The following is an 18,006-nucleotide window of genomic DNA, read 5'->3' as shown; positions in this document are numbered from 1 at the left end:
CTTTTGAGCAAAGCACCAGCAAGTAAAACTCAACCAAAACTGGTGTCATCTCCATGTCAGTTTGACAAGCTTTGGGATCACTTAGGAGACACACCTCTGCATGGGTGAGGGTGTTTCCAGAGAGGATTAGCTGAGGGAAAACCCCGTCTTGAATGTGGGCCGCACCATCCTGTGGGCTATAGTCCTATACTAAATAAAGGGGAACGAGGAAGTTGCTGAGTGTCAGCATTTGGCTGCCTCTAATTCTTGTCTCTGGAGATATGAGAGAGTGTGTACCAGCCCCAGGCTCCCCCTCTCTCTGCTGTGCCTCTCTCCCCCCGCCCCCGCACCTTCCTTTCCATGATGGACTGTATCCCCTCAAAGCCTGAGCCAAAACAAACCCTTTCCCCATAGGCTGCTTTCACCATGCTTTGTTATTGTTGTTTTTCATTTTCTGTTGCTCTTTTTGTTTTTGCTCACAGTGATAAGAAAAGCAGCTAATACAGTTTGTTTCCACATCTAAAGGTCAACATATGCTAGGATTCTGTGTAAAGGCCAATAAAAAGTCAAAGATCATATATGAGCTACGAAGAACAAGCCCAGCTCTGTTCGTCATGAGGAAAAGAATACAAAAAGTATTGATCGCATAATTAAATAATGAAATGAATGTGGAATTCTACTGAAATTTGCTTGTGGGAATATTTTCTGCTCAGTTGTCAAGTGCGTCTAAGTTGAAACATACCTACATTTCTAAAGTACAGGAGAGCAGCTGGGGGTGTGGTTTCCACCTGTGGAGACGTTGGCTGGCTTGAAAGGTTGCTTGCCTCTAAATTCTCCCCAGATAAAGTTGTCCTGACAGTCAGTCCTCTATTCTTAGTCCAACAGGAATGAGAGAGGCAAGCTCAAGACTCAGTTTAACTGTGTGGGCCATGGAAACTAAATTCTGGTCTATTGGATTACAATTAACATAGCTTTTAATCTCATTAATAATGTCTGGTCAGACGTTTAAGAAATCATTAATGACCACATCAGTGCTTTTACATGTAACTTTAAATATATCCTAGGTCTATACACGTGGGGTAGGCTTATGGAGAGTGGGGATACAGTGATTTTTCCCATAAGCATTGTCTTTGATTGCCACTTAATCAATAAATACACAATTAGAATGAGGCTTTGCTTTCGTGGAATATAATGCCTTTCTCTAAAGAGCTTCAGGTATATTTCAGACAGGATGGTAATTAATCCCATTAGATCTCCCTGAGTAACATGAATGGAACCACCATCCTCTTGTTTTGCAGGTGAGACAGGCACCAGGGGAAAGGACTGCCAATAGCGAGAGTTCCTTCTTCTCTCTCAGAGGCTAAGTGTTCAAAGCCTCCACACTGTTTACATAGTTTGCAGAGCCAGCCACCAGCTCCACCCTTTCAGAGCCATAGACTTCTCACCTGGTGCTTGCTCTCATCCAGCCACACTGTTCTCATTTCTGCTCTTCTAACACACCAAGGTTCTCCCAACTACACCTCTCAGTGTCACTGTCAGGGTTCAGCTCAAGGTCAGGTACACACACACATACACACACACACACACACACACACACACACACACACACACACAGATACAAACATACATGCACAGACACATGTACACACAGGCACAAGCACACACACACACATACACATAGACACATACACATACAGACAGATACATACACACACACACACACACACAGATACAAACATACATGCACAGACACATGTACACACAGGCACAAGCACACACACACATACACATAGACACATACACATACAGACAGATACACACACACACACACACACACACACACACACACCATCTGACACCACACCATGCGTACACATCTCATCTCACATCAATCTTCCCCTCACTCCCTGATAGCTAGCATCATTCTCTAAAATCCTTTTTCTGAGTCTGTTTTTTCCTTGGTGGGGTGTCTTCTCACCCAAGTACCAGTTTGAAATTTATTGCTTCGTTATTCATCATCCTTAAGGTCCAGATAAGTATGTAACGGTAAATTAGCAGCTATAGTTTAAACAAAAAGAATAAATATAACTGAGGTACCTTACCCAGATACTATCTATTCAGATTCAACACCAAAATAAAAAATAAAGCGTCTTTCTGAGCCCAAAGAAAGTGTAGGCATCCACACCTGTATTTTCTTTGCTTCAATCCTAAAAGTGGTGTTGACTCATGTATTCAAACCATAATGAGCTAGGACCACACACAACATAAAACTAGGTATCAGGACCAGTACAGAACTAAACACCACCCAATACCCTACGTTTAAGACATAATTCCTATTGTATAAAAGCATGACACACAATTCTCATCAAATGAATCTCTTTTCTTACAAATAGAACACTGAATTAGAATTTTATATATAGTAGTTCTGTGTCTATACTAGTTGAAAAATTGTATATAATATGAATGACTCTATTAGAGCATATAAATTATGCTGTACTTACTAATTATAAGAGTTTGAACACGAACAACTTTTATAACCCCCAATTTTGTGACTGTGAATCCTAGGATCCATAGAAGTTAAAGACTTCTCTCACTAGCAGCTCTAAACAGTAGTGCCCAATAAGAACTACAAACTAGGTTTTGAAATGCTCAATTCTCTTTTTTTAAAAATTCTTGCCTTCATTTTTTTGGTTTTTCGAGACAGGGTTTCTCTGTGTAGCTTTGTACCTTTCCTGGAACTCACTCTGTAGACCAGGCTGGCCTCGAACTCACAGAGATCCGCCTGCCTCTGCCTCCTGAGTTCTGGGATTAAAGACATGTGCCACCACCACCCAGCTATCTTGCCTTCATTTTTGTGTGTGCATGCATGCATATTCCTGTGTGTACCCATGTGTGTGGGTGTGTGTGCGTGTGCGCGTGCGTGCGTGCGTGCATGCGTGTGTGTGTGTGTGTGTGTGTGTGTGTGTGTGTGTGTGTGTGTGTGTGTTGTGTGTGTGTGGTATGTAGATGCATGCCACTACATACATGTAGAGGTCAGAAAACAACTTGAAGAATTGGTTCTCTTTTTCTACCAAGTGGGACCCAGAGGCTGAACTCACGTAATCAGGAGCCTTTACCATCTAGTCATCCCCAAATACTCAATTTTTAATATGCAGCTGTTGATGCTATTTGAATATAAAGTTATAAACATGGACATATGGGCATTCTGGTCTGTAACATTTTCCACAATATTATTTCCTTACAGTTTTCCAGGTTCTAGGAAAGTTTCTTCCAGTTAGTTTTCAATAGAATTAATAAATATGTCTATCCTTGCTCTTCAGTAGAACTGAGTTACAACATCTTTTGTCTTGTCTTGTTGGCTGTCTCATTGCTAGGACCAGAACTAGATGGAAAAATTAGTATTTGTGCCATTCATCTTGAGCTACTTTGAAAATTGAAAATTGTCACAGCAATTTCCTTGTCCTGTGTTTTTCAGGAGTATTTTTGCATGCTTGTTTGTGAGCAAGCTTTACATACATTCTTATAAGACAAATGGAATTCACATTTTATTTATGCAAATGGTGTCAGAAAAATTCTCCTTGGATCATTAAAATTACCTGAATCATTACAGCTCCAAGGAGCTGCATTGCAGCCCTCCCTCTGAATTCCACAGCAAATATCGCTTGTTTCTTCACATCGTGTAGTTTCTGATTTCATAATTTAAATATCACAAAATGAGAAAGGTCTAGGTTTTTTTTCTTCTCCTCTGTCACTTTTCATGTGATCTGATTTTAAGTAATTGGAACAAACTGTGTCTAATTTCATGCAGCATAATTGCTAGGCAGCCTCAAGCTATAGAGACCCAGCACTCTGTCTCCATTAAGCAATTTTCAGCTCTTTGGGATATATTTTCTATGTAGATATGAATGAGCCTGGATAAAATGAAATGTCACAATAATTTGGACATTATTAATAAGAGATATGTATGCCAAGCAGTAGGCATAGTGTGTATATATATACATATATATTTAATTGAATATAGATATAAATATTGACTAAGTTGAATATTCTAGTGAATGGCACCCAGGCCCCTGTACATACTGGGATATCAGCAAATTCCTTGTCTATGGTAGAGGAGCCATATGTTTTTCTTTCTTTTCATGGTTCTTGACCTTGATGTCCTACAAACTCTCGATTCCTTTTTTTTTAAATCTATACTTGCCAAAACCGCATGAAAACTATGATTCCATGTAGCTGATACTCACTCAGCCAAGAAAAGTAGGCTTCTAATATAAACCCCAGTAGTTTAAATATCTCAAATCCTATGAATCTTGACTACCTAGGCTGTCTGTGGATAGTATGAGTTATGTCTTTGTAGATGTAGGAAAATGGCCTGAGCAAAACAACAAGCCAACAAACCAAATGCCCTCATGCCACAGGCAGACTCCTATACAATCACTCACAGCCCCACTGTGTTCAACCACAGGGTGAATGAGGACACTCAATGGGCAAAGGCAGACACCATTCTGCAAGGGCTCAAGGATCCCCGAAGGTGTCATTTCATGGAGAAAAGGGGAAATTCATTCCAAACCATTGCGACTAAAGGCTTCTGTTCCTTTTTGGCATTTCCCTGAGCACCTATCCTTTATTGCATCTAAATGACAAGTGTACTGATTGACGAAAGATCAGTGGGTTCTTGTGAAGGAAAGACTTATTGCACTGGCCTGATATACCAATCAACTTAATCACTCTGGGATATCAAAGTAAATTTGACCACCATGCAAGAGACAGTGGGGGAGACCTTGCTTTTGCTGTGTACATTAGCCTTGTGCCATTATCTCTTAAAAGCTTAATTATTTGCAAACAATTGATCAAGATGGGAATTTGAGAAAGGATATGCAAGGGCCACTGGGAGACCTGCAAAGCATTAAGAGAGCAAACGAAATTACCTCTAGATCCTACAATAAGAATTAACGATTGCGAAGGGAGAGCTAGGCAGTGTGGTAACTGCAAGGGTTCTGTCTGCAGTGCTTCCCATTTGATCTGCATTAACACCTCAGGACTGAGTGAAAGCCATAAAACAGTGATTATGTATGGGCAAATCTGACCCTCCCTTCCTGCAGTCAGCCTGCACACATGCATCGGTCTAGTTTCACTAGGGAGAGCAGAGATGCTGGACTTGAAGGGGAAATCGGTCACTTGTGAAGAATGGAACCCCAGCAATGGGGACAAACTCACAAAATGACCGTCATCATTTCCACAATCAGCAACCTGACTTGCAAACTGTTTGCCACTCTTCATGCATTTCTAGGTACACAGAATGACTTCTAATAATGACCTAGTAGAGAGCAATGGTCTTACAGCTTTATCAAAGCACAAAATGATCCCCAGTGTAGATGTCCTGTATAACTGTAATAAAGAATATATGACCAAAAAAAACCCTAAAAATAGCTTGTATTAAAGTTTAGTCTGAACTGTCATTTTTACTAGCCACAAGGAATAGAAGATGACAGAAAGAAAATGGCAACTCTCTAAAGAAAATTTATCTTAGTGCAATTCTACTTTTATTTATTGAGGTTGGCATGGGAGAACCTCCCATAGTGATGGCAGTAATCTGGTATTTACGAGTTTACAATACCTTGGAAGAGAATTTATTTATTTAAACAATCAAGCAGCCTTTTCAGATGAGCATCAATGGGAAGAGACAGAAACTCTCCCGTACACACAGATGGAAAATGTCCAGCCTTATATCGTAACGACATCCTGGACCAAATGGGCTCCTTTCATCCAAACGTCCACCCCTGGCTGCAAATGTGGATGCCAAGACAGTGATGAACTTTATCTTATCTGCCCTGGTAACCAAGTTTCAATAACGTCCCCTCCCTCACCTCCTTGCCCACTCAAACAGCACATTGTAATGGCAGCAGAAAATTTGAAAATAATCCTGTCCAGAGCTCTCCGGTGAGATAATGGAAGGCCACACGGCCCCTTCTCAAGCCTCAGATTAGTAATTTCTTGTGACACAGAAGTGCCTCTATACAGAAACTGCAAAACAGCTATAACAAAGCAATAGAGGTAGAAGCAATTTTCAAGCAAAATGTTACACGCTCTACTTTAAAAGGTATGGGAATGGGTACTAGAGAGGCCGATCTAACACAAGGAATTATGGCAACTGTCCAATATCAGCCTTATCAAGGCAATGTTCTGTGGCTTGGCTGAATATGTTGGAAGAACCATTTCAGAACTTCTTTTATCCTTTTTCCTCCAGCCTTCTGCCTCCTCCACAGCTAAGTTTAATGCATTAATATAAGTTGACCTTGAGCTAAACTCTGGTATGTGATAGAGAGATACTCCCTTTTAAGAACAGGGGGGAACTACCATATGGCTTTTAACCATTACATCTCTGCACTCTGTTCAAACTTCTGAGTGTTTTCTTTTTGCTGCTAAGGAACTAGGGGATCTAAATTAAAATACCCAGCTATGTGTTTGAACTCTAAGAAGGTAAGCATAAATTTTGTAACCAAATAGAACTATATCTGGCTAACCTAATTTTTTTTTGCCTATAAAAATTTCTCTCACTTTAAATAAAATTGCAGTCATTTTCCCCTTATGCATTGACTATGAATAGCTTACACTGTGACAATTACATTGATCTAGGATACTTTTTCCCTTTAAAAAAATCCATAATGCTTCCCTATTGTCTTTCAGCTTTATGAATTAGTTTGACTGTTTCAGTGAATGCTTTTTTTGTCTTCTGACTGCACATTATCAAAGAGACACTTTGTGCCTGGCATTTACATTACAAAAGCAGCCCCCGTGCAGTGGAGGAGCCGAGGCTGAATGCATAGCCAGTTGAGTCCTGCATCCTCACACAGGCTGGAATCAAAAGGAAAGGAAGCAGTGATGGTGTTGGCTAAGAAGCCAAGAAGTATCTGGAGCATCATCAGTGACGCTGTAAATTTTGACCTGTTTTCTTCATGTTCTGTCAACATCTCAAGTTTGCCAGCTTGTCCCGACTAAATGTGCTGTTTATTGTCTGGCACTGGCTTCCTCTGAAAGTTAGTTGAGTCACCTTGTAGACAGCCTCTCTCGACATCTTGTCCATGGAGCAGGGCTGTAACAAGTGACTAGTGGAGGAGTGTGAGTAGGAAAGTCACATAAGAGAATCTGGAGCCTTGATTTTTATCATTTGAGAATGACAGAAAGTGTTGGGGGAAAAGGGAAAACACTGGAAAATATTTCACCATGATCTTTATTTCTTGCATTAATGTGACCATATTTTTAATACATAATCAGGAAAACAGCTTCATTGCCAATTATGAGGCCAATATTAAATGTGCTGCCTGCTTTGCTTAACTGGTCTTTTAATTTCTTCTGAATATGAATTAAATGTAAAATAAAATACTGAAAGGAGACATATATTATGAGATTGGGATAACATCAGCCCCTGTCCTGTTATTTCTTTCCTGTAGTCACCACAGTCTAGCATAATAATGTTTTCAATCCATTCTTCAGTAGATATGTTGCAGAAAGCACTTTTAAGTATGTGCAGAAAAGATAAAACGTAGGACTGTAAATTAGCAATTACTTATATACCTTCCTAAAAGTCTTAACATTAATGAAAAGTGCTAGCATTATTCCTGAATGGTTATGATTAATTATCACCCCCTGAATGTTGATTATCCCAAGAGGTAACCATGGAAACAGAAGGAAAGCAAACAGACATTGGAGGAGCTTGGGGGTAGGGTGGACTAGGAAGCAAATGCATGTATCACTGTGGGCTGAATCATTCCAACTAACACGTCATTCTCTCGCGCAGTCTCCATGGCCCCCGCAAGCAGGAGCTGTGTGATTAGCTACTCTTCAGGTAGGAATGTTGAAGCTCAGCCAGGACACATAACGCTCCCCAGGGCTCCCACCCATCTAGTGCTGGAGCACAAGTCTGTCCTGAGTCTCTCCCACCTGGTCACATTCCCAGTGACATTTCCTTCTATCATCAAAAGGAGCGTGAAGAAAGTCATTCATTGTGATGTACAGCAAGAAGACAGTCTCTGTTTCTTCCCATACCTCTCTAGTATCTACCCATCCTTGTCCCAGTCCTCTCTGGAAGCAAGTATCTGGGCAAGGTTGAAGGGGGAGACCTAGCTCATCAGGACTTCCGCCACACTCTGTCTTGGGCATCCAGCTGAAAAGACTTAGTCAACTATAGCACTGTAGAATTCATAAGTAGTAAGCATAACATGTCCTGGAAGGTGAGGAAGTCCCGGCCATTGCTAAACATATTTCATATGCGTATTTGCACACAGAGGTACAATGATTATACTCACTTTCCAGATAAGGAAACAAGCACAGAAAGGAAAAATCATTCTCAAATTGACACAGCTGGTAAACAGTGATCCTGGGATTTGAAACTTGTTTGGTAACGTCGGGTTGGAAAGACTTGCTTCCACCCTAGTTTTCTTTTATATGACGGATGGGGCAATCCTGCTCTTCCCTAATGAGTTAAACCCAGATGTACATGCTGGTGGCTACTCATATATAAGGAAACTATTATCATCTTAATATGCATATGTGTCTTTTGTTTCTACAACTCACTTCTGTTAATGGAACCAAAGGTCAATCTTACTGTAAGATTAAACAAAGAAACTCAATGGAAATCACTACATCCATCTTTTTATTGGTGCTTGTGGTATCACTTACATATGCAGGAATGATGATAGGTTATATGCGAGAACACTCTTAAGATCCCAGAATCAAATGCCTGCTAATCTATCCAACCACATTCCAACATGTCTTAAATTCTCCACTTTGAAACAGATTGGTGTGTGTGTTTCCAATTACTTTCATTTCTTACATGACTCTTAATCAAATGTAAGTTAAATTACATTCAAATTCCCTTCAAATGAATAGACCACTGATAAAAACACATGAATGTTATTCCCATGTGTGATGCAACTAGCCAAGCTCTGTGCCCAATAAGTATTTGGGATATGAATGAATGAGAGTTATTGAGTTAGAAACACCCTGAATCCCTTAACTGGCTTTTTGTTGTGGATTTTTTGTTTTTGTTTGTTTGTTTTGTGGTTTTTTTGTTTTTGTTTTTGGACAGGTTTCACTATGTAGCTCTGGCTGTCCTGGAACTCACTATGTAGACCAGGCTGAGCCTTGAACTCACAGAGGTCCATCTGCCTCTGCCTCCTAAATTCTGGGATTAAAGACACGCGCCACTATACTGGGTACATACTGGGCTTTTATTAGTAGATTTCTGCAGATAAATGTCAAAAAAAAAAAAAACCACCCCAGCTGTCCCACTTCAACAAGTATTCATCTTTCTTGCTCAACTTCCAAAGCTGTAAGTTTTGATCACTTCCTATTTTCATAATCCTTACTCTGTGGATAATACTTACAGGCATAGAATCTAATTTGTGTGTTTTAAAAAAAAAAGTGGAGTTTGGATTTGACCCCAAAAGTCAGCTCCATCGTTAGATCATTTCTCCCTTAGTGTCTCAAATCGACTGTTTGTTTATTGCAAACCTGGGAAGTATGCCCTACCTCCAAAGTGATGAAATCCAAGTTCTCATCGCAACAGTACTCAGAGCAGCACCGGACAGAAGAAAAGACAGAGGGAGAGCTCGCCACTAAGCCGCCTCCAAGAGCTGCACTTTCACAAACTCACAAAACAACGGCATACTGCACTGAGCCATTTTTCCAAAAGAAAGTTCATGACTGATTTATACGACATACTCTAATACACTAAGAACCCTTTTCACACTGTCTTCGCTGATCTCTGCTGTTTCAGAGAGCATGCCCACTAAAAGGGACCCATCGCCAGCTTGAAGAACACTTTTCCACTTTAAAAATCAAAGCGAAAGGCTTCTGAAACTGTAGGAGAAAAGGCAAGGAGGATGAAATACTCCCAGACCATTCTGGAATGAGTTCTCATTATTGCCTGTATCAGTGCTCCTATCCGTCATTAAATATTCCGGAGGGGGCGGGGAGAAACAGCTCCTTGTGTAAAGAATAAAGTGAAGGGGCAAAACAGTACATTTGGCAAGGAGGTTTCTGGAGAAAGGCAGAGATGGGGAGAAAGCAGTGGAGAATTCGTGCTGTTCCCAATATGACTCAAGACCCCTGGAACTGGCGCTCATTGTCTAGTGCTAATTTTCCCACTTAAATTACAGTGGTGGTGTGGCCTCATCTCATTAGAGATCATTGTCCCCAGTAGACAGTTGTGTTTATGGGGGACTCTGGCTGTTCCACACCTGCTGATCAGGTTGCTATGTGATCAAGGCTGCATACAAACAGCAGACTTGAGCTTGCTGGACTGCAACTGATGAGCCCAGGCTAATTCAGGGGTGATTATGTAGTTTACTGGACCACTAAACCTCTTTAAGCTTGTAATTACTGCCTATTTGAGTAAAGAACATTCAAAAGCAATTCACTGCATCATGCCTGCCCCAGCTGGAAGCAGGCTGCCAGCAGTCTGTGGGGACATTAAAATCTACAGGGATGTGGACTGGAGCCCAGCTAGCAGACACTGTGAAGCAGACCTCAGAGCCAAGAGCGTGCACTTTGCCTCTCACCTCCCCTGACCAAGCTCACCATTAAAGGTGCAATGAAACCAGAGAACATCCATAAAGATGACGAGCGACGGAAGAGAATGGTATAGACTGCATTTTAATGATCGAGCCTCTTTGTAAAGCTAAAATTAAAAAAAAAGTCTTTTCACAATGAGAGTCTTAGTGTGTGTGTGTGTGTGTGTGTGTGTGTGTGTGTGTGTGTGTGTGTGTGAGAGAGAGAGAGAGAGAGAGAGAGAGAGAGAGAGAACACAACTGAGATTTGCTGTGTGCTTCCTAAAAGTTACATCTAAAAGACGCCAACTTGAAGGCAAAGTGCCCTCCCTCCCCTCCCCTCCCCCACGGTAGAAATGGAATGCCTGGAGGTTCCCACATTGTCCACCTGCTTGGCTGTGTTTTGTCACCTTCCCTGGGAAATTGTTACTGAGCCAGTGTACAGACTCTTCCTAAAAATTACATGTGTAGAATTTTTGCAGTTAATGAATTTCAACGCCCGAATGAAAGGTATTTTCAAGGGCCAGGAAAGATTTACAGGAAAAAAAAAAAAAAAAAAAATATATATATATATATATATATATATATATATATATATATATACACACACACACACACACATAAATCAGTATTTATCAATGTTCTCATTTTCTTTTGCTGTCCCCTTAACAACTGGAGTTCTTTTGTGTAACAAAGTGTACAACATGCTTTGCACCGCTGTGGTATAATTATAACTTGTCTCTAAGTAACAAAAAAAGACTGGAACTTAATGAGGGGGGATTAAGTTAATTTCTTTTTTAGCTAACAGTTTCCTGTCTCTTAGAATAAAGACCTTGGTGAGCAAAGTGTTTGAGGGGGGGGGAAATTAAGCTTTTTATTTCACCGAAATCTCGACTTTGGAATACAGATACTAAAATATTAAATGATGTTTATTCTTTAAAAGTCTGTAAATTTGTATTAAGTAAAGCCACAGAAATTCCTCCCTGAATGCTACATCTCAACTCCACAGATCCAGGGGGCTTCATAGTTATCGAGACATTGCGGCCATTAATATTCATTAGATGGGTCTGCTTGCATTTTTATAAGCTGTGAGAGAGGCAAAAGAAACAATCAGAATTCTTTAACACACGGGCATTATCAATTCAACATATTCCAGGCAGCACAGCCTCCAGACCTGAAGTCCAGATTCAAAAGCAGTTTACCTTTACCAAAGCAAGTCTCATGGCTACTCTTCCCTCTCCCCAGTGTGACCTGAGCTATTTAATTATCTTTATTCTCTGGCACACCCATGTCAGGTCTTCTTTTCAGAGCCTATTTTCCACCATACTTCAATTAACAGCAAGCCCCTTACCTTGGCAATCAAACTAAAAAGAGTTCTCCCTTAAGAAAAACAAGAAGCCAACAGACTGTCTAAAAACTTTGTTTTGACACCAAGATCACCTTGCTCTTTCTGAATTTTCTTTCAAAAGTCCTTGCTGATGACCATTCACCATCTTGACTCCAGAGGTTACAAAAGAGACGACAAATCCCTAGTATTATTTCTCAAATTCTGCACTTTTAGTTACTCAGTCTAACTGGACTGGAACGGGCAGAGAGAGGCAGGCTTATTTCTGCAAGGTTATCACAGATGGCCTGTGGAATGAATGTCTCAGATGGGTGGAAGAAAGTGTTGGACTTGTCATCAACAAGATGATCAAAGAAAGTTGGCAAAAGTGACGATATGGAAAGTTACTTTAACTTTCTGGTTAACTTCTGGTCTCTTTTTCAAACTGTAACGCTCTGCTGACTAGAAAAACGGGTAGACTGTATGACCCACTGTGACACTCCAGTGCCAGCAGGACCAGTAAAGACGTGTTGGAGAGATGGGAACGAAGGAGAAGTGAACAGGTTGGTTTGTTCGTGTTTTTTTGTTTGTTTGCTTGCTTGTTTTGTTTTGTTTTAATTTTTTAAAATTTTCTTTTGGGGGGCACTGCAGGAGTAAGGAAAGGATATGGGGTGGGGACCGGGAGGTGAGTGGAATTGGGTGCATGATGTGAGACTCCCAAAGAATCAATAAAGAAGTTAAATTTAAAAAATTATAATGCTTTGACTTTATGTGATCCCTATATTTATATAACACTTTACACTTGTGAATATTTCTTGTAGTTTATCAGTATGAATCTTACAGTTACCTAGTGGGTATGGAAAGTCACATCATGTTACATCCACTGTTGAAGAGTAAAAACCTATTGTGAGCACAGGGCTGGCATGCAGGGTCTGAGGCCGGAGTGTGTCTCCTAGACTCCAGGCCTCCTCTCGCTCAGCCTAGCTCTCTTCACACTCCACTGAAGCTCAGAGTTTACCTTGTTAATGATAAAGTAAAAATGCTGTAGCCCTGTCAGAAGCAACTGTGAGGCGGGGGGAGGGGGGGTCAGTCTGTTTTAATGTGCAAGCATGCATTTCTCTGTGCTTAGAATGAAGTAAACTGGACCTACAGAAAGAAAAAAGGGCTGTCTCCGTTCTGAACAAACTGTGTAACTCAGCTCATAGGCGATGCTGTGAGGTCAGACCAGGCACCATTTGCCCTTTCTAAAACAGGACCAGGGAAATCAGGACCTTGACATGATGACTGCTTAGCCTGCTCCTCTTTGAAGCAACTAGACACAGCCTTGATTTGTTGAATGCATCCTTCTCTGCTATCTCATTAGTGACACGAGTTACTAATTATGTATCCAAAAGGGCTAATTTCCCCTCTTCCTCAGTCACTTTTTGAGAGGATTCAGGCCTGGGTGTAGAGGCAGGAGAACAGTCATTAAGTCCATGATGCTTCAGTGATGTGGTTACACACTTACAAATGCTAAGTCCAAAGGATAACACTTCGGAGACCCGAGTCCAAGAGCTTCAGTTGGGTGTATCCCGTGTCAACTGAAGTCTTCCATACTATACTATACTATACTATACTATACTATACTATACTATACTATAGTGCTGGCTATATGGTCTCTTTAAAAAAAACTTTGAAAGGACTCACTCCACTCATGTTGATTTTATGTGTGAGTGTATGTATGTGTACCACATGCGTGCTTGGTGCCTGCAAAATCCAGAAGAGGGCATCGGATCCCCAGACACTGAAGTTACAGATGGTTGTGAACCATGTAGGTGCTGCTGGGAATTGAACCCAAGTCCTCTGCAGATCAACAAGAGCTCTTAAGTGCTGAGCCATTTTTCCAGTCCCTGGCTACCTGGTCTTAATGAATGTGTTTCAGTTCTCCTAACCTCACTTTCTCCTCTACAAAACAAATAAAGCAAACCTTGTGGATCCAATGAGGCTAATCTATGAAAACATATTAAGTGTAGTTCTTGATTTGCTGCGGAAGGATCTGACTAGTTAATTGTGAAAAAGGCTTTTGACCTGTATGAAGCTGGGTTTTAATATTTTCTTGGTGAGGAAACATCACTATTCACTTGAGGAAATAAACACCCAGGCTGTATCCTCTCAAAACTTGGCTGAGGAAAAGGGGAAATTATCCCTTCTGTCTACCTAATTAGCAGCATGTGTCACTGATCTCCCTAGCTGGACAAACTCATCTCCAGACTCTCCACAGGGTAGGCTCTGAGGTCAAGCGGTTAGTGTGCTAATGCAGACCCACACCAGAAAGGCCGTGCTGTCTTCAGGACTCGCCATGATCATCATGCAATGATTTGTACAAGAATCTTAGCAGGCCTGGGCATGGCAGCTCACACCTTTAATCCTGGCGGTGGCATAGGGAGGCAGAGGCAGGCATATCTCTGAGTTTGAAACCTGTCTAATCTACAAAGGGAGTTCCAGGACAACCAAGGCTACACAGAGAAACCCTGTCTCAAAAAAAAAAAAAAAGAACCTCAGCCAGGCACAGTGGCACACACAGGTCAGCACTTGGAAGGCAGATGACAGACAGAACTACATAGTGAGATCCTGTCTCAGAAAAAAAAGAAAAAGAAAAAAAAAGAAATCTATGTAAAGCATTTACATTCTCCACAAATGACCACTGGTTCTACAGGAAGCAAAGCCGGTTGTCTTTTCTATTCAGTGCTTTAGACACAGCTCTGACTCCTCTTGAATTCATGTGAGCTTCACAGAGGTAAATAAATAATGTATTCTTACAAAAAAAAAAGGAGTGTAAAAAAGAAAACACTGGAAAGGCAAGGTATGTCAGAGGTGAGAGAACAAAATAGATGTGGCCAGGCTTCCGACTGATGAGTCAGGATGCTCCAGCCCTTCAGGAGCTAGAGTCACACACATACACACACACACACACACACACACACACACACACACACACACACACACACACACCTGTGAGTGCTTCCATCACCATCTGGGACTGACGGAGGCACCAAGAACATCTTCCAAGCCGTCAGGTCTCTGGGGAAATACGAGTCATTACTCAGGACCATTCCAGGCGGGAAGTCTGGTCTAGCTCCCTTGACTTGGAGACTGCAAGCCTTTGTCATTCGGTGGCTGGAAGTCAGAAGTGGCCATTCAGCTACCTTCCTTGGCAAAGGATAAATGCCACATTTGGCAGAAAAATGTGCTCTCAAGAAAGAGAAGCAGAAAATCCTTTGGCCTGGGCTCCAGCGAGAACTCATCTTTGAAAACCAAGCAAACTCCATCACAATTAAGAACACACCTTTGGAAATGAGGGTCTGGAATTATTTTAATCCAATCCGTTCACAACGTGAGCTCATCAATCGTTATAATTAACACATTTGGATGCCTGGTTGGTGAGCAAATGCCATCATTTTCTTTTTATTTTAGCCCTTTTGAGCAAAATCTTTTTATTGATGATGATGATGTTGTTTCCGAAGGGTTCAGATAAATCTATAGACAAGAAACCTAAAGATGAGCCAGTGAGATGCCTCAGTGGATAAAGGTGCCTGCTGTCAAGCCTGGCGACCTGAATTTGATCCCCCATACACATGGTAAAGGAGAAAATTGATTCCAAAAAGTTGTACACACACACACACACACACACACACACACACACACACACACAGATAATAAGTGTAATCTCAAAAATCATGTATATTTATAAAACTAAAGAGAAAAATACATATTGAGTCAAAGTTTCACAAAACCTCCAGCACATTTTGATTCTGCATCTCATATCAAATCTTTTCAAATAGTCCTTATACTAAAATATGGGAAATCTATCATTTTGATGATGCCAATGATGAGCTCAACTACCACATGCATATATTTTGTTTAATGGCTTCGTTTATTTTAATAACAAAGAGAAACTAAATTTTACAGATGAAAGCTTTTTTTTATGGTTCCAATGCAATTGGGATTTTTAAAAAACTGTGATGTTAACCAATGTGTGATAATGGATGCTCTCGGGGGCCTATTTTAGACATTTTACGCAGCATAAGCCCACATTGAGTAACTACCACCAGAGGAGTCACCCCGTTTTAAGAAGACCCATCTAGGGGTGAGTGTCTGAGGACCCCAGCTATGGCTCCAAGTGTCCTTTCTCACAGTGGATGATGGCGCTGTGTTAACTGTGGAAATGCTGGAGCAGCAGGCTTAGTTCACTAAGATAAGATCTCAAGGATAAGGAAATGATTGCATAGCTTTCTTTTCCCTTTGTTCAGAATTCTGCCTACAGCGTTTAATATTTTTGTTGAGAATTGAAAAAATAAATCACAGTTAGTAACTTCAGTTTAATTCTTGCTTGACTCCTTCACTCGGCCACCTCTCTATGGTGAATCAGGAAACCAGAAACTCATCAAAATGAATTTCCATAGGAACAAAAGACACACCACCTCAGAACCTCCCTTTCATCCATGACGCCCCCATTTATTCAGAATATAGAGCTAGCAGAAGAAGAAAAGAAACACATGAGAAGGACATGTTATCCACTGGAAATTCTGGTGAGAAAACAGCCAAAGTCTGAGGCATGACTCTTGGTTTTATTTTCACCAAAAGCCAACCTGCGCGGCGGCCATGCACAGTGAATTTTGCAGCTACCATCTTCACTGAAGACGGCTGCTCCTGATCAATGGCTGTGTCATCCTGGCCCTTCTGCAGCTGGGCCTGGGGTCTGATCCTGGCACAAGGGCCTGCATCCTCAGCCAATCAGCAGATGTAAGCACACAGGCCCTGTCAGGTTGACATATCATTCTTTCGACAGTGTCACTGAGTATTAATGTTCAATTATGTGCCCTAGAAACGACCGTCATCTTTATGCTGTGTGTGACTCTGGGTATGGTGGTAAGCTCAAATGCAAGGGCAGAAATACCCAGGAAATGAGTTATCGGCATTCTGCTTCCTACCACTGCTATGGCATTGCTGTGGAGTACTGAACAGCAAACCCAGGTTTAATTCCTTTTCTGACAGATGTTTGAAGGCGAACCAAGCCATTCATTCATTCACGCACTCATTCATTCATTTTGCTTTAGCGAGCTTGGATGTCAGTAGTCTTATCTATTTAGAGAGACTTCAAATGCATCATCCCAGGTCGCCACAACCACATGGAGCCAACCATCCTTTATATATGACAATGAACAGATCATTATGTGTAAGGTGTCTTTCTATTTCATGAAGCCAGGTGTATGTCATTGACTATCAGACCAAAATGACAGTGGTAGACTCCTCTGGAGCAATGTCAAGACCAATTCAGAGTCAACTTGTAAAGTTAACAGGATCTGTCCAAGGCCAGCACCTTCCTTTCTCGGTGTTCAAGCTGAGCTTCTGGCAGAGACATGATTTGAGAAACATACCTGGGATTATATCCATATTACTGTGAGCAGTAGCTTGGGTACATTCTAAATATGTGGGTTTGTGTTCATTAAAATTAAAAAAAAAAATCTCTCAGATATTATGGCCAGGAAAAAATTATCTGAACAGAGGAAAAATATTATCTGAAAATACAGCCACATCTGTGTGGTTTTCACTGAACTTACATGCAAAGGTTATCAATAACAAGTTTGCAAACTTCTCCTAGAACCAGCACGGAGAGATAATATACAGCAATTACACGCTAACTTCCTCCAAAAGTGAGATAAAACCTTTAATGCCGTCTCAAATTCATCAGCCTACATATGATAGTACAAGCTTAAGTTGCTCACATGGAACTCAGTGGATTTTCTCTGTGGTAGTAATTTTTAAGGAACAGGGGGAAAATGCAATTCTTTTCCTGTGGAAAGGTATTCACTGAGAATTTATCATTCCAACTTCATTTTAACATTAGAAGATAGGTTGCTTATGGGTCACACTTGTTATGAGTCCTGGGTCCTGAGTGGCATCTCATACTATTTCCGAACTGTTTTCAACTGCACTGGGAAAGTCCTGTTATCTTTTACTCTATTTCCCTTTTCCTTGTTCTGCCTACAACATTCCCAACAGCCTTCTCCTGTGACTTCCTTCTCCTGTGGCTGCAGTCCTGTTTCCCAGGCACTCATTGGTCCTCTTTCCTGCAATTTGCTCTAAGATCCAGGAGGGGAACAGAGCCCTTCT

The 18,006-nt window shown here is 41.1% G+C and overlaps 1 protein-coding gene across 4 annotated transcripts in view; it reads right to left on the bottom strand.

Moving 5' to 3' along the window:
- Positions 1-18,006, bottom strand: part of Meis1 (Meis homeobox 1) — a 143,327-nt gene that overhangs the window by 25,927 nt on the left and 99,394 nt on the right. The window lies entirely within an intron of this gene.

The sequence above is a fragment of the Peromyscus californicus genome, unplaced genomic scaffold (assembly GCF_007827085.1).
Source record: "Peromyscus californicus insignis strain IS unplaced genomic scaffold, ASM782708v3 Scaffold_13__1_contigs__length_99412109, whole genome shotgun sequence".
NCBI classification, from domain to species: domain Eukaryota; kingdom Metazoa; phylum Chordata; class Mammalia; order Rodentia; family Cricetidae; genus Peromyscus; species Peromyscus californicus.
Note: the sequence above shows the minus strand (reverse complement) of the source record. Positions and strands in the feature narration are given on the sequence as shown.